Source organism: Hypanus sabinus, chromosome 4, assembly GCF_030144855.1.
Source record: "Hypanus sabinus isolate sHypSab1 chromosome 4, sHypSab1.hap1, whole genome shotgun sequence".
Lineage (NCBI taxonomy): Eukaryota > Metazoa > Chordata > Chondrichthyes > Myliobatiformes > Dasyatidae > Hypanus > Hypanus sabinus.
The window spans coordinates 102,747,728-102,760,697 of NC_082709.1; positions in this window are offsets into that span (position 1 = coordinate 102,747,728).

A 12,970-nucleotide genomic window follows, 5' to 3' on the forward strand; every position below is an offset into this window, starting at 1 on the left:
GAATCTCATCGAAAACTACCAAATGTTGAAGGGCCTAGCTTGAGTGGATGCGGAGAGGATATTTCCTACAGCTGGGGGAGTACAGCCAGAGGGCACAACTTCAGAATAGAATGATGCCCATGTAGAACAGAGATGAGGAGGAATTTCTTTAGCCAGAGGATGGTGAAACTGTGGAACTTGTGGAGGTCTGGTCACTGGGCACATTTAAGGCAGAGGTTGATAGATTCTTGATTAGTCAGGGCATGAAAGGTTATGGGGAGAAGGCAGGAAATTGAGGTTGAGAAAGAAATGGACCAGCCATGATGAAATGGTGGAGCAGAATTGATGGGCCAAATGAGGCTTAATTTCTGCTCCTATATCTTATAGTCTTACGGTATTATGTTCTAAAAAGGTTTTTTTGACAATAATGAGATTGTTGGTGAGAATGTCAGCACCAGGAGGTTGCTGTAATTTTTCATAGAACTTTCTTACAACATTACTGGAATTACAATGCCTATAGAAAGTATTCCCCCCTCGGAAGTTTTCATGTTTTATTGTTTTACAACATTGAATCACAGTGGATTTAATTTGGCTTTTTTGACACTGATCAACAGAAAAAAACTCTTTGTGTCAAAGTGAAAACAGATCTCTACAAAGTGATCTAAATTAATTAAAAATATAAAACACAAAATAATTGATGGCTTAAGTATTCACTTCCTTTAACATGACACACCAAACTATCACTGGTACAGCCAATTGGTTTAAAAGTCACAAAATTAGTTAAATGGAGATCACCCTGTGTGTAGTCAAGGTGCTTCAATTGATTATAGTAAAAGTACACTTGTACCTGGAAGGTCCGACTGCTGGAGAGTCAGTATCCTGGCAACAACTACACCATGGAGACAAAAAGAACATGCCAAACAACTCCATGAAAAGCACAATACAGGAGATGGATACAAGCAATTTTCAAAATCACTGCATATCCCTTGGCATACAGTTAGTCATCAAGAAATGGAAAGAATATGTCACAGCTGTAAATCTGCCTAGAGCAGGCCATCCTCAAAAACTGAGTGACCATGCCAGAAGGGGATCTAGTGAGGGAGGCCACCAAGAGGCCTATAACAACTCTGGAGGAGTTGTGTGCTTCAGTGGCTGAGATGGGAGAGACTGTGCAAACAATGGCTGTTGCCCGGGTGCTTCACCAGTCACAGCTTTATGGGAGTGGCAAAGAGAAAGCCACTGTTGAAAAAACTCACATGAAATTTCAGCTGGAGTTTGCCAGAAGGCATATGGGAGACTCTGAAGTCAGCTGGAAGAAGGTTCTATGGTCTGATGAAACCAGAATTGAGCTTTCTGGCCATCAGACTAAACACAGTTCAGCATAAACCAAGCACTGCATATCATCAAAAACACACCATCCCTACCATGAAGCACAATGCTGTGGGGATGCTTCACTCCATCAGGCCCTGGAAGGCTTGTGAAGGTAGAGGGTAAAATGAATGCAGCAAAATACAGGGAAATCCTAGAGGTAAACCTGATGCTGTCTGCAAGAGAACTGTCACTTGGGAGAAGATTTGCAGTGCACATTGGTGTGGCCAAGTCAGAGTCCAGACCACAATCTAATAGTGAATTTGTGGCTGGACTTGAACAGGGCTGTTCACTCATGATCCCCATGCAACCTGACAGAGCTTGAGCAGTTTTATAAAGAAGAATTGGGGAAAATTGCAGTGTTCAGATATGCAAAGCTGATAGAGACCTAAGCACACAGACTCAAGGCTGTAAATGCTGCCAAAGGTGCATCTATCAAATACTGACTTGAAGGAGTGAGTAATTACCCAATCAATTATTTTGTGTTTAATAATTGTAATAATTTTAGACTAAATTGTACAAAATCATTTTCACTGACATGAAAGCCTTTTCTTTTGATCAGTGTCAAAAAAGCCAAATTAAATCCTCTATGATTCAATGTTGTAAAGCAATAAAATATGAAAACTTCCAAGGGGGGTGAATACTTGTTACAGGGATGGTATTTTAAAATTTTGATTCTGTTCTTAATGATGTATAGTATGACCCCAGCTGTGAACCGACTATGTAAAAGCTTTTTCTTGTTTAGGGTTACTCTGTGCCATGCATCTATCATGGGGAAAGGGCAAGTTCACAAAGGGTCCAATTTAGATTGCCAGAGCCCAAGATGACAGGGAGAAAAGTGAAGTCTTTCAGATATGGCTTGCCCATTGAGTAGTGATTTCAGGGTTGAACATTGGCATGTGGTGGAACTTGGCATCGGTTGGAAGCTGAGACAGAACACCAATGGCAATGAGCTAATTGTAGCAAATTAACATGCTGGTGATAGTGTCGGGAGACTGAGCATTGCCTCATTGCCATCCATTAACAGTTCATGTTCTTCCCAGAATCAAGTTTCCTTCTGCCTCTGGCTCCCATCTGCAATCAAACCCTCACTCTCGCAGTCACTCTTTGCCCTCTCCTCTACACCAGTTCCCCTCTTTCTTCCATCTTTTTCACCCCTCAGCCCTTCACCATCCACTCTACAACCCTCTATTCTGTTTGCTTTGAATCTACCACTTCAAAGTTTCATTTCCTCTCGTCACCCTCAGAACTCCTCCAAGTTCCTTCTCCTCCCATTGTGCACTGTGCCCCAGATTCTATCTCTTTTCCTCACGTTTCCCACACTGTCCTCCTCCCATGAACACTCTCCGCTCACATATCTCACAAGCTTTTCCTTGGCCTTGTCTCCGTCCATCCAGGTTTGCCCTTGCAGTACACCTCTACTCCAGTCACCCCCTTTCTACTTTCCATTCCCCACCTCCCTCAGCCCCTTCTGCCTTCACCTCTCTCCCCTTACATCTGTTGCCCTCTCTCCGTTCTCCTCTCCCCTGGCAACCCTCTCTTTCACATTGTTCTGCAGGTCCCCTCTCTCTGTTTGGACACCTTCACCCCAGATCTCACTCCTGTTTTGATCCTACCCTGAGTTCACTGCTCATTGCTCTCTCCAGATGGCACCATCACTGACTGTAGTAGGTGGTGTGTACATGTATGGAAATCTGTCTTTATCCTCACCAACAGCAGATGCATCTCTTCATGAAAACACTGTTTACCAAGACCGCCACACAGTCCTTATGGAGAGTAATTCCCTGAAATGGCGAACTGCCCTGGGATACAATTGGATGAGTTTGGAACATCAGCTCTGTAGACCCTCAGCTACAGAGATGTACACCAGCACATTCTGTAATCTGAAACACTGAGATTCTGTAGATGCTGGAAATCCAGGGCAACACTTACAAAATTCTGGGAGAACTCAGCAGGTCAGGCAGCGACTGTGGAGGGGAATAAACAGTCAATGCTTCAGGCTGAGACACTTCATTGGCACTGGAAAGGAAAGGGGAAGAAGACAGAATAAGAAGTGGTGGGGAAGGGGAAAGATCACTAACTGGCAGGTGATTGGTGAAACCATGAGAGGGGGATGGTGCTTGGGTGGGTGTAGAAGAAAATTCTGAATAAAGGGTTAAAATATGAGTCATTAACAGCCTGCACCTTCCTTTAATTAACAAACCATCTACCTAGTGCTAGCCTTAGTGTATAATATGCTGTATAAACAAGATGAAAACGGTGAAGGTCATCATTTGTGGGGAGGACTCTGTGGAATGTCAAGTCTCTGACCATTAAGGGCTGTCCTGGTTTTCCTTTACATGTCAAGTACTAACATGCAAATCAAATTATAACTTTGTTTACCTTAATGAACTTACTGGATTTAATAATGTTTCTATAATTATCATAAATAAAGATGCACCATTTGGCCTTGGGTTCTTGGAATGTTTGCAATAATCTTAGTTTCAGGGATGAATAACAACTTGTCTCTGATTAATAGATTGTGGGACAAGACAGGTTGTCTCTAACACTTTGTAAAATACAATTAAATTACACAGGATTGATCTTTTATCTTAATTTGGCTGATGTAATTGACTGTGAGCATGTATTAAAAAAGGCTATGACTATTGCTTTTTGGAAGACCTGGTGACGAAACTGTTAAGAAGCCCCTCTTCCCTTCATGAATAAAGGTATTCTCTAGCTACTTTGAAAGTCCCTGTCCTCTTTAATGGTGACTAACCTTAACTGGATTTTCTTTGCAAAGGGAAAAGGAGGGGATGAAGTGAAAACGCAAGTACGAGGAAATATGCAGATGCTGGAAATTCAAGCAACACACAAGAAATGCTGGTGGAACGCAGCAGGCCAGGCAGCATCTATAGGAAGAAGTTTCTATAGACGTTTCAGGCCGACACCCTTTGTCAGGACTAACTGAAAGAAGAGATAGTAAGAGATTTGAAAGTGGGAGAGGGAGATCCGAAATGATAGGAGAAGACAGGAGGGGGAAGGATGAAGCTAAGAGCTGGAAAGGTGATTGGCAAAAGGGATACAGAGCTGGAGAAGGGAGAGGATCATGGGACAGGAAAGAAAGGAGGAGGGAGGGAGCACCAGAGGGAGATGGAAAACAGGCAAGGAGTGATTGTGAGAGGGACAGAGAGAAAAGAAAAAGGTGGGGAATAAATAAATAAGGGATGGGATAAGAAGGGGAAGAGGGGCATTAACAGGAGTTAGAGAAATCAATGTTCATGCCATCAGGTTGGAGGCTACCCAGATGGAATATAAGGTGTTGTTCCTCCAACCTGAGTGTGGCTTCATCTTGACAGTAGAGAAGGCCATGGATAGACATATCACAATGGGAATGGGACATGGAATTAAAATGTGTGGCCACTGGGAGATCCTGCTTTCTCTGGCAGACCACTCCATCCACCTCCAACAGGATCTCACCACCAAACACATCTTTCCCTCCCCCCTCTTTCTGCTTTCCGCAGGGATCGCTCCCTAGGCGACTCCCTTGTCCATCCATCCCCCCATCCCTTCCCACCGATCTCCCTCCTGGCACTTGTCCTTGTAAACGGAACAAGTGCTACACCTGCCCTCACCACCATTCAGGGCCCCAGACAGTCCTTCCAGGTGAGGCAACACTTCACCTGTGAGTCGGCTGTGTGGTATACTGCGTCTGGTGCTCCCAGTGTGGCCTTTTATATATTGGTGAGACCCGACGCAGACCGGGAGACTGTTTCGCTGAACACCTACGCTCGGTCCACTAGAGAAAGCAGGATCTCCCAGTAGCCACACATTTTAATTCCACGTCCCATTCCCATTCTGATATGTCTATCCATGGCCTCCTCTATTGTCAAGATGAAGCCACACTCAGGTTGGAGGAACAACACATTATATTCCGTCTGGGTAGCCTCCAACCTGATGGCATGAACATCGATTTCTCTAATTTCCGTTAATGCCCCTCTCCCCTTCTTACCCCATCCCTTATTTATTCCCCCCTTTTTTTCTTCTCTCTTTTTTTCTCTCTCTGCCCTGTCACAATCACTCCTTGCCTGCTCTCCATCTTCCTCTGGTGCTCCCCTTTCTTTCTCCCTAGGCCTCCTGCCCCATGATACTCTCTCTTCTCCAGCTCTGTATCACTCTTGCCAATCAACTTTCCAGCTCTTAACTTCATCCCTTCCCCTCTGGTCTTCAACATCATTACGGATCTCCCCCTCCCCCTCACACTTTCAAATCTCTTACTATCTCTTCTTTCAGTTAGCCCTGACGAAGGGTCTCGGCCTGAAACGTCGACTGTACTTCTCCCTATAGTTGCTGCCTGGCCTGCTGCATTCCACCAGCATTTTGTGTGTGTTGGTTGGATGAAGTGAAAAGCTGGGAGGTGATTGATGGAAGAGACAAACGGCTGAATAAGAAGGAATTTGACAGGAGGGGTAAGTGGACCATGGAAGAAAGTGAAGGGGGGGGGTGCTTCAGCAAGAGATGATTGGCAGGAAAGTAGAAGAGAAACAGTAAGAGGGGATCTAGAATGGGGAATGAAAATAGAGAAAAAGTGGAGGGGGAAGAAATCACCAGATGTTAGAGAAATCAATGTTGGAGGCTACCTGAACAAAATGAGGTTTTGCGCCTCTAACCTGAAGGTTGTCTCATCATGACCATAGAGATAACCTGGATGATCTGGATGATAGGGTGGTAATTGGATTAGTAAGTATGCCGATGATACTAAGGTAGGAGGTGTTGTGGATAATGAGGTGGGTTTTCAAAGCTTGCAGGGAGATTTATGCCAGTTAGAAGAGTGGGCTGAACATTGGCAGATGGAGTTTAATGCTGAGAAGTGTGAGGTTCTACATTTTGGCAGGAATAATCCAAATAGAACATACAGGGTAAATGGTAGGGCATTGAGGAATGCAGTGGAACAGAGAGATCTAGGAATAACAGTGCATAGTTCCCTGAAGGTGGAGTCTCATGTAGATAGGGTGGTGAAGAAGGCTTTTGGAACGCTGGCCTTTATAAATCAGAGCATTGAGTACAGAAGTTGGGATGTAATGTTAAAATTGTACAAGGCATTGGTAAGGCCAAATTTGGAATATTGTGTACAGTTCTGGTCACCGAATTATAGGAAAGATATCAATAAATTAGAGAGAGTGCAGAGACGATTTACTAGGATGTTACCTGGGTTTCAGCACTTAAGTTACAGAGAAAGGTTGAACAAGTTAGGTCTCTATTCATTGGAGCATAGAAGGTTGAGGGGGGATTTGATCGAGGTATTTAAAATTTTGAGAGGGATAGATAGAGTTGACGTGAATAGGCTGTTTCCATCGACAGTAGGGGAGATTCAAACGAGAGGACATGATTTGAGAGTTAGGGGGCAGAAGTTAAAGGGAAACACGAGGGGGTATTTCTTTACTCAGAGAGTGATAGCTGTGTGGAATGAGCTTCCTGTAGAAGTAGTAGAGGCCAGTTCAGTTGTGTCATTTAAGGTAAAATTGTATAGGTATATGGACAGGAAAGGAGTGGAGGGTTATGGGCTGAGTGCGGGTAGGTGGGACTAGGTGAGATTAAGAGTTCGGCACGGACTAGGAGGGCCGAGATGGCCTGTTTCCGTGCTGTGATTGTTATATGGTTATAGAGGAGACCATGACTGACATTTCAGAAAGGGAATGAGTGGCCACCAGAAAATCCCATCTTCTGTGCAGATGGAGTGAAAGTGCTTGATGAAGCAGTGCCCCCATCTACATTGGGGCTCCCTGATGTAGAGGAGGCCCCCAGGATCACCAGATACAGCAGATGACTCTGAAAGACTCGTTCTCTCATCTGGATGGACTGTTTGGGGCCCAAAATGATGGAGGTGGTGTGGAGGCAGATGCAGCACTTGATACAAGAGGTACTACAGATGCTGGAAATCCAGGGCAACACACACAATGTGCTGGAGGAGCTCAGCAGGTCAGGCAGCATCTATGGATGGGAATAAACAGCTGACATTTCAGGTTGAGACCCTTAATCAGGACTGGAGAGGAAGAGGAAAGAAGTCAAAATAACAAGGTGGAAGTGCAAATGTCACTCCACTCTTTAAGAAGGGAGAGAGGCAAAGGAAATGGAATGGTACACCTAACCTCAGTGGCTGGAAAGTGTTGGACCTAATTTTTAACTTTCTGCCTAGTTCCATATAGAGTCTTTACAGGACCTCAAACTTTTACTTATGTCATTGGTATCTACACAGACCACATCCTCCAGTTGTTATCCCTCTCTTTGCAGAATGTCCTGTACCTGCTGTGAGATATCCATGACCCTGGTGTCTGGGGGGGTGGGGGACAACATACCATCCTGGAGTCTTGAATGCCACTTTCGTAATGACTGTTTGCACCTGTTACCATTGAATACCCTATTACTATTACTCTGCCCTACTTCACCTTTCCCTTTTAGCCTTGAGGTTGGGCATGGGGCCACTGATTCAGCTACTGGCACTGACCTCAAGGTCATTCCCCCCACCATATCAATATCCAAAGGGAAATAAATGTGAGAGAAACCTGCTCTGCCTTCCTACTCTCCTTCTGCTGGTCAACCATCTATACCTTAAGGTCGACAGAGGAGCGGCAGGTGAAGGAGTGAGTGTGGGGATTGGCTGAGGAGGTAAGCTCTTGGGAGTCTTTTTTTCCTGTTGTTTTCAGGAGTGGTTGATTTAAAAACCAGGAGGGACCAGCCTGCAACACATAACCTAGTCGGCAGAGGTGCGGCAAGTGAAACGAACTAGTCAATTTATCAGCCAATATAAGCAAGGTTTGCTCTAGGGGAGCAGCCTCGTCAAGGGAAGAGCCATGTGAGAAAAGTGTGAGTCTTTGGCTCGAGAGTCTTCGGCGAGGAGGCTGAGGGAGGAGACTATGCCACAGTTGGAGAGACTGAGAGGTGGTGAAGAGATGATTCAGTGTGATGCTTGCCTAATGTGGGAGGTCAGGGACACTGACGGTGCCTCCAGCAGCTACAACTGTGAAAAGTGTGTCCGGGTTCAGCTCCTGAAGGACGGTGTTGGGGCACTGGAGAGGCAACTGGATGACTTCAGGTTCATCCGGGAAAACGAGAGTTTTCTGGACAGGACCAACAGTGAGATCGTTACACTGAAGATACCAGAAGAGAGAAGGGGGTGACGATGAGGAAAAGATGGATGCTTGGAGTACAGGAGACCCCGGAGGATGTGCCTCTTGAAAACAGGTTCACCCTCTTGGAAGCTGTCGGGACAGAAGACACTGCCAGTCTGAGAGGCGGACAGGTCTGTGAGTCAAAAATTGGCACTGAAGCAAAGCAGAAGAGACAGACGTCAGGCAGATCCGTGGTAGTAGGGGACTCCATAGTGAGAGGTACAGAAAGGGGTTTCTGCAGCAATAGGTGGAATTTAAGGATGGTGTGTAGCCTCTGTGGAGCCAGAATCCAGGACGTCACGGACCAATTGCAGGGCATCCTCAAGGATGAGGGTGAACAGCCGGTAGTGGTAGTGCATGTCGGCACAAATGACATCAGGAAGAAGAGGAAAGAAATTCCGCAGCGTGACTTCAGAGAACTCGAAAGAAGGCTGAAAAGCAGGACCTCCAAGGTGGTTATCTCCGGTTTGCTTCCAGTTCCTTGTGTTGGTGAGAGCAGGAACAGGGAGATATGGGATCTCAATGTGTGACTGAAGAGCTGGTGTGGGAAGCAGGGATTTAGATTCTTAGACCACTGGGATCTGTTTTGGGGTAGGGATGAATTGTACAAAAGGGACGGTTGCACCTTAACAGGCGGGGGACCAGCATTCTGGCAGGCAGGTTTGCCACTGCTACACGGGTGTGTTTAAACTAATAAGTGGGCGGGGGGGGGGGGGGTGGAGACGAACTGGAAATATAAGGATGGAGTTAAAGGGAAAGAGAGAATAAGAAAAGTTAAGAAAGACAACAGAATTAACAGGGCAGAAAGCTCAGGAAGGGATCGGAGAGTATGGCCAAGTGCAATAGGAATCCGTGTGAAAGGTGAGGGGAGTAATGGATTAAAAGTATTATATACGAATGCACGAAGTATAAGAAATAAAGTGGATGAGCTTGAGGCTCAGTTGGAAATTGGCAAGTACGATAGAAATAGCAGAGACATGACTGCAAGAGGACCAGGGCTGGGAAATGAATATTCAAAGGTATATGTCCTTTCGAAAAGACAGACAGGTGGGTAGAGGGAGTGGGGTGGCTCTGCTGGTGAGGAATGAAATTCAGTCCCTTGCGAGGGGTGACATAGAATCAGGAGATGTAGAGTCAGTATGGATAGAACTGAGAAATTATAAGGGCAAAAAGACCCTAATGGGAGTTATCTACAGGCCCCCAAATAGTAGCCTGGATATAGGGTGCAAGTTGAATCAAGAGCTAAGGTTAGCATGTTGCAAAAGTAATGCTACAGTTGTAATGGGGGATTTTAACATGCAGGTAGACTGGGAAAATCAGGTTGGTACTGGACCCTAAGAAAGGGAGTTTGTGAAGTGCCTCTGAGTTGGATTCTTAGAGCAGCTTGTACTGGAATCTACCAGGGAGAAGGCAATTCGGGATCTAGTGTTGTGTAATGAACCGGATTTGATAAGGGAACTCGAGGTCAGAGAGCCATTAGGAGGTAGTGACCATAATATGATAAGTTTTAACCTACAATTTGAGAGGGAGAAGGCAAAATCAGAGGTGTCAGTATCACAGTTGAACAAAGGGAACTATGGAGCTATGAGGGAGGAGCTCGCCAAAGTTGACTGGAAGGATACCCTAGCAGGGATGACAGTGGAACAACAATGGCTGGTATTTCTGGGAATGATACAGAAGGTGCAGGATCAGTTCATTCCAAAGAGGAAGAAAGATTCTAAGTGGAGTATGGGGTGACTGTGGCTGACAAGGGAAGTCAAGGACAGTATAAAAATAAAGGAGAAGAAGTATAACATAGCAAAGATGAGTGAGAAGACAGAGGATTGGGAAACTTTTAAAGAACAACAGAAGATAAAGATGACGAGAAGAGATGAGGTACGAAGGTAAGCTAGCCAAGAATATAAAGGATAGTAAAAGCTTCTTTAGGTATGTGAAGAGGAAAAAAATTAGTTAAGACCAAAGTTGGGCCCTTGAAGACAGAAACGGGTGAATTTATTATGGGGAGCAAGGAAATGGCAGATGAGTTGAACAGGTACTTTGGATCTGTCTTCACTAGGGAAGACACAAACAATCTCCCAGATGTAATAGTGACCAGAGGACCTAGGGTAATGGATGAACTGAAGGAAATTCATATTGGGCAGAAAATGGTGTTGGGTAGACTGATGGGACTGAAGGCTGATAAATCCCCAGGGCCTGATGGTCTACATCCCAGGGTACTTAAAGAGGCAGCTCTAGAAATTGTGGACGCATTGGTAATCATTTTCCAATGTTCTATAGATTCTGGATCAGTTCCTGTGGATTGGAGGGTAGCTAATGTTATCCTACTTTTTAAGAAAGGAGGGAGAGTGAAAACAGGGAATTACAGACCAGTTAGCCTGACATCAGTGGTGGAGAAGATGCTGGAGTCAATTATATAAAGATGAAATAGTGGCATATTTGGATCGCAGTAACAGGATCGGTCCAAGTCAGCATGGATTTACGAAGGGGAAATCATGTTTGACTAACCTTCTGGAATTTTTTGAGGATGTAACTATGAAAATGGACAAGGGAGAGCCAGTGGATATAGTGTACCTGGACTTTCAGAAAGCCTTTAATAAGGTCCCACATAGGAGATTATTGGGCAAAATTAGAGCACATGGTATTGGGGGTAGGGTGCTAACATGGATAGAACATTGGTTGGCAGACAGGAAAAGAGTAGGGATTAATAGGTCCCTTTCAGAGTGGCAAGCAGTGACTAGTGGGGTACCACAAGGCTCGGTGTTGGGACTGCAGCTATTTACAATATACATTAATGATTTAGATGAAGGGATTAAAAGTAACATTAGCAAATTTGCAGATGACACAAAGCTGGGTGGCAGTGTGAAATATGAGGAGGACGTTAGGAGAATGCAGGGTGACTTGGACAGGTTGGGTGAGTGGGCAAATGCAGTTTAATGTGGATAAATGTGAGGTTCTCCACTTTGGTGGAAAGAACAGGAAGGCAGATTACTATCTGAATGGTGTCAAGTTAGGTAAAGGAGAAGTATAACAAGATCTAGGTGTCCTTGTACATCAGTCACTGAAAGTAGGCATGCAGGTACAGCAGGCAGTGAAGAAAGCTAATGGCATGTTGGCTTTCATAACAAAGGGAGTTGAGTATGGGAGTAAAGAGGTCCTTCTGCAGTTGTACAGGGCTCTGGTGAGACCACACCTGGAGTATTGTATTCAGTTTTGGTCTCCACATTTGAGGAAGGACATTCTTGCTATTGAGGAAGTGCAGCGTAGCTTCACGAGGTTAAATCCTGAGATGGCTGGACTGTCATATATTGAATGATTGCAGTGACTGGGCTTGTACACACTGGAATTTAGAAGGATGAAAGGGGATCTGATTGAAACATATAAGATTATTAAGGGATTGGACACACTAGAGGCAGGAAACATGTTCCCGATGTTGGGGGAGTCCAGAACCAGAGGCCACAGTTTAGGAATAAGTTTAGGAATAGGTTAGGCCATTTAGAACAGAGTTGAGGAAAACTTTTTCACCCAGAGAGTTGTGGATCTATGGAATGTTCTGCCTCAGAAGGCAGTAGAGGCCAATTCCCTGGATGCTTTCAAGAAAGAGTTAGGTAGAGCTCTTAAAGATAGCGGAGTGAAGGGATATGGGGAGAGGGCAGGAACAGGGTACTGATTGTGGATGATCAGCCATGATCACATGGAATGGTGTGCTGGTTCGAAGGGCCAAATGGCCTACTCTTGCACCTATTATCTATTAACTTAGTTGAACTATTGCAAAGCATTAGCACTATTATGCAATTAAACACATCATATCCAACAAAAGTTAATATGTTGTTTCTCCAAATTCCTACGTGATACAAGTATTTTGAAATTATATTTGTGTTATATTTTCTTCAAGCAGTCTATCATAAACAAAAAAAAATTCTGAGGAAGCAACACTTTTGAAAAATTCATTGTCCAGTGTGATTGGGGATGGTCAATAAATTTTGACCATGACAGCAATAATCATGGTCAGGAAAATTAATTAGAAAAACACTCTGTCCTCTTCTCTGTGCCTCTTTCTCCACACCATTGTATTCTGCATTCTTACCAGGCACCCCATACAGTAGGTTCCACCCATTACTTGCACCCCACCCTACTCCCAGAACTCCATTCTTCACTTACACTTCTTCCCCTTTCATACAGGTAAAAATCAGTTTCCACCCCTCATCCCACACTCCTCAGTTCCTCTCTCCAGCTCAAATCCAAGCAGACACTCTCCTCCCAACCATCCGAAGTTCTTCTCACTACCTCAAAATGATTTCTTCCTTCCCCTGCTATTTGATTTTCCCGCTTTTCCTTGCATCTGATTCTTTTCTTTCTCCTTGCTCTGGACCTAATTTCTCTCCCTTAATTTTCCGCTTCTCCTCTAAACCTCTTTTCCTTTTTCCCCTGGCCTCCCGGTTTCCCACCTCCATTTGTTTGCCCCTTCCTTCACTCTT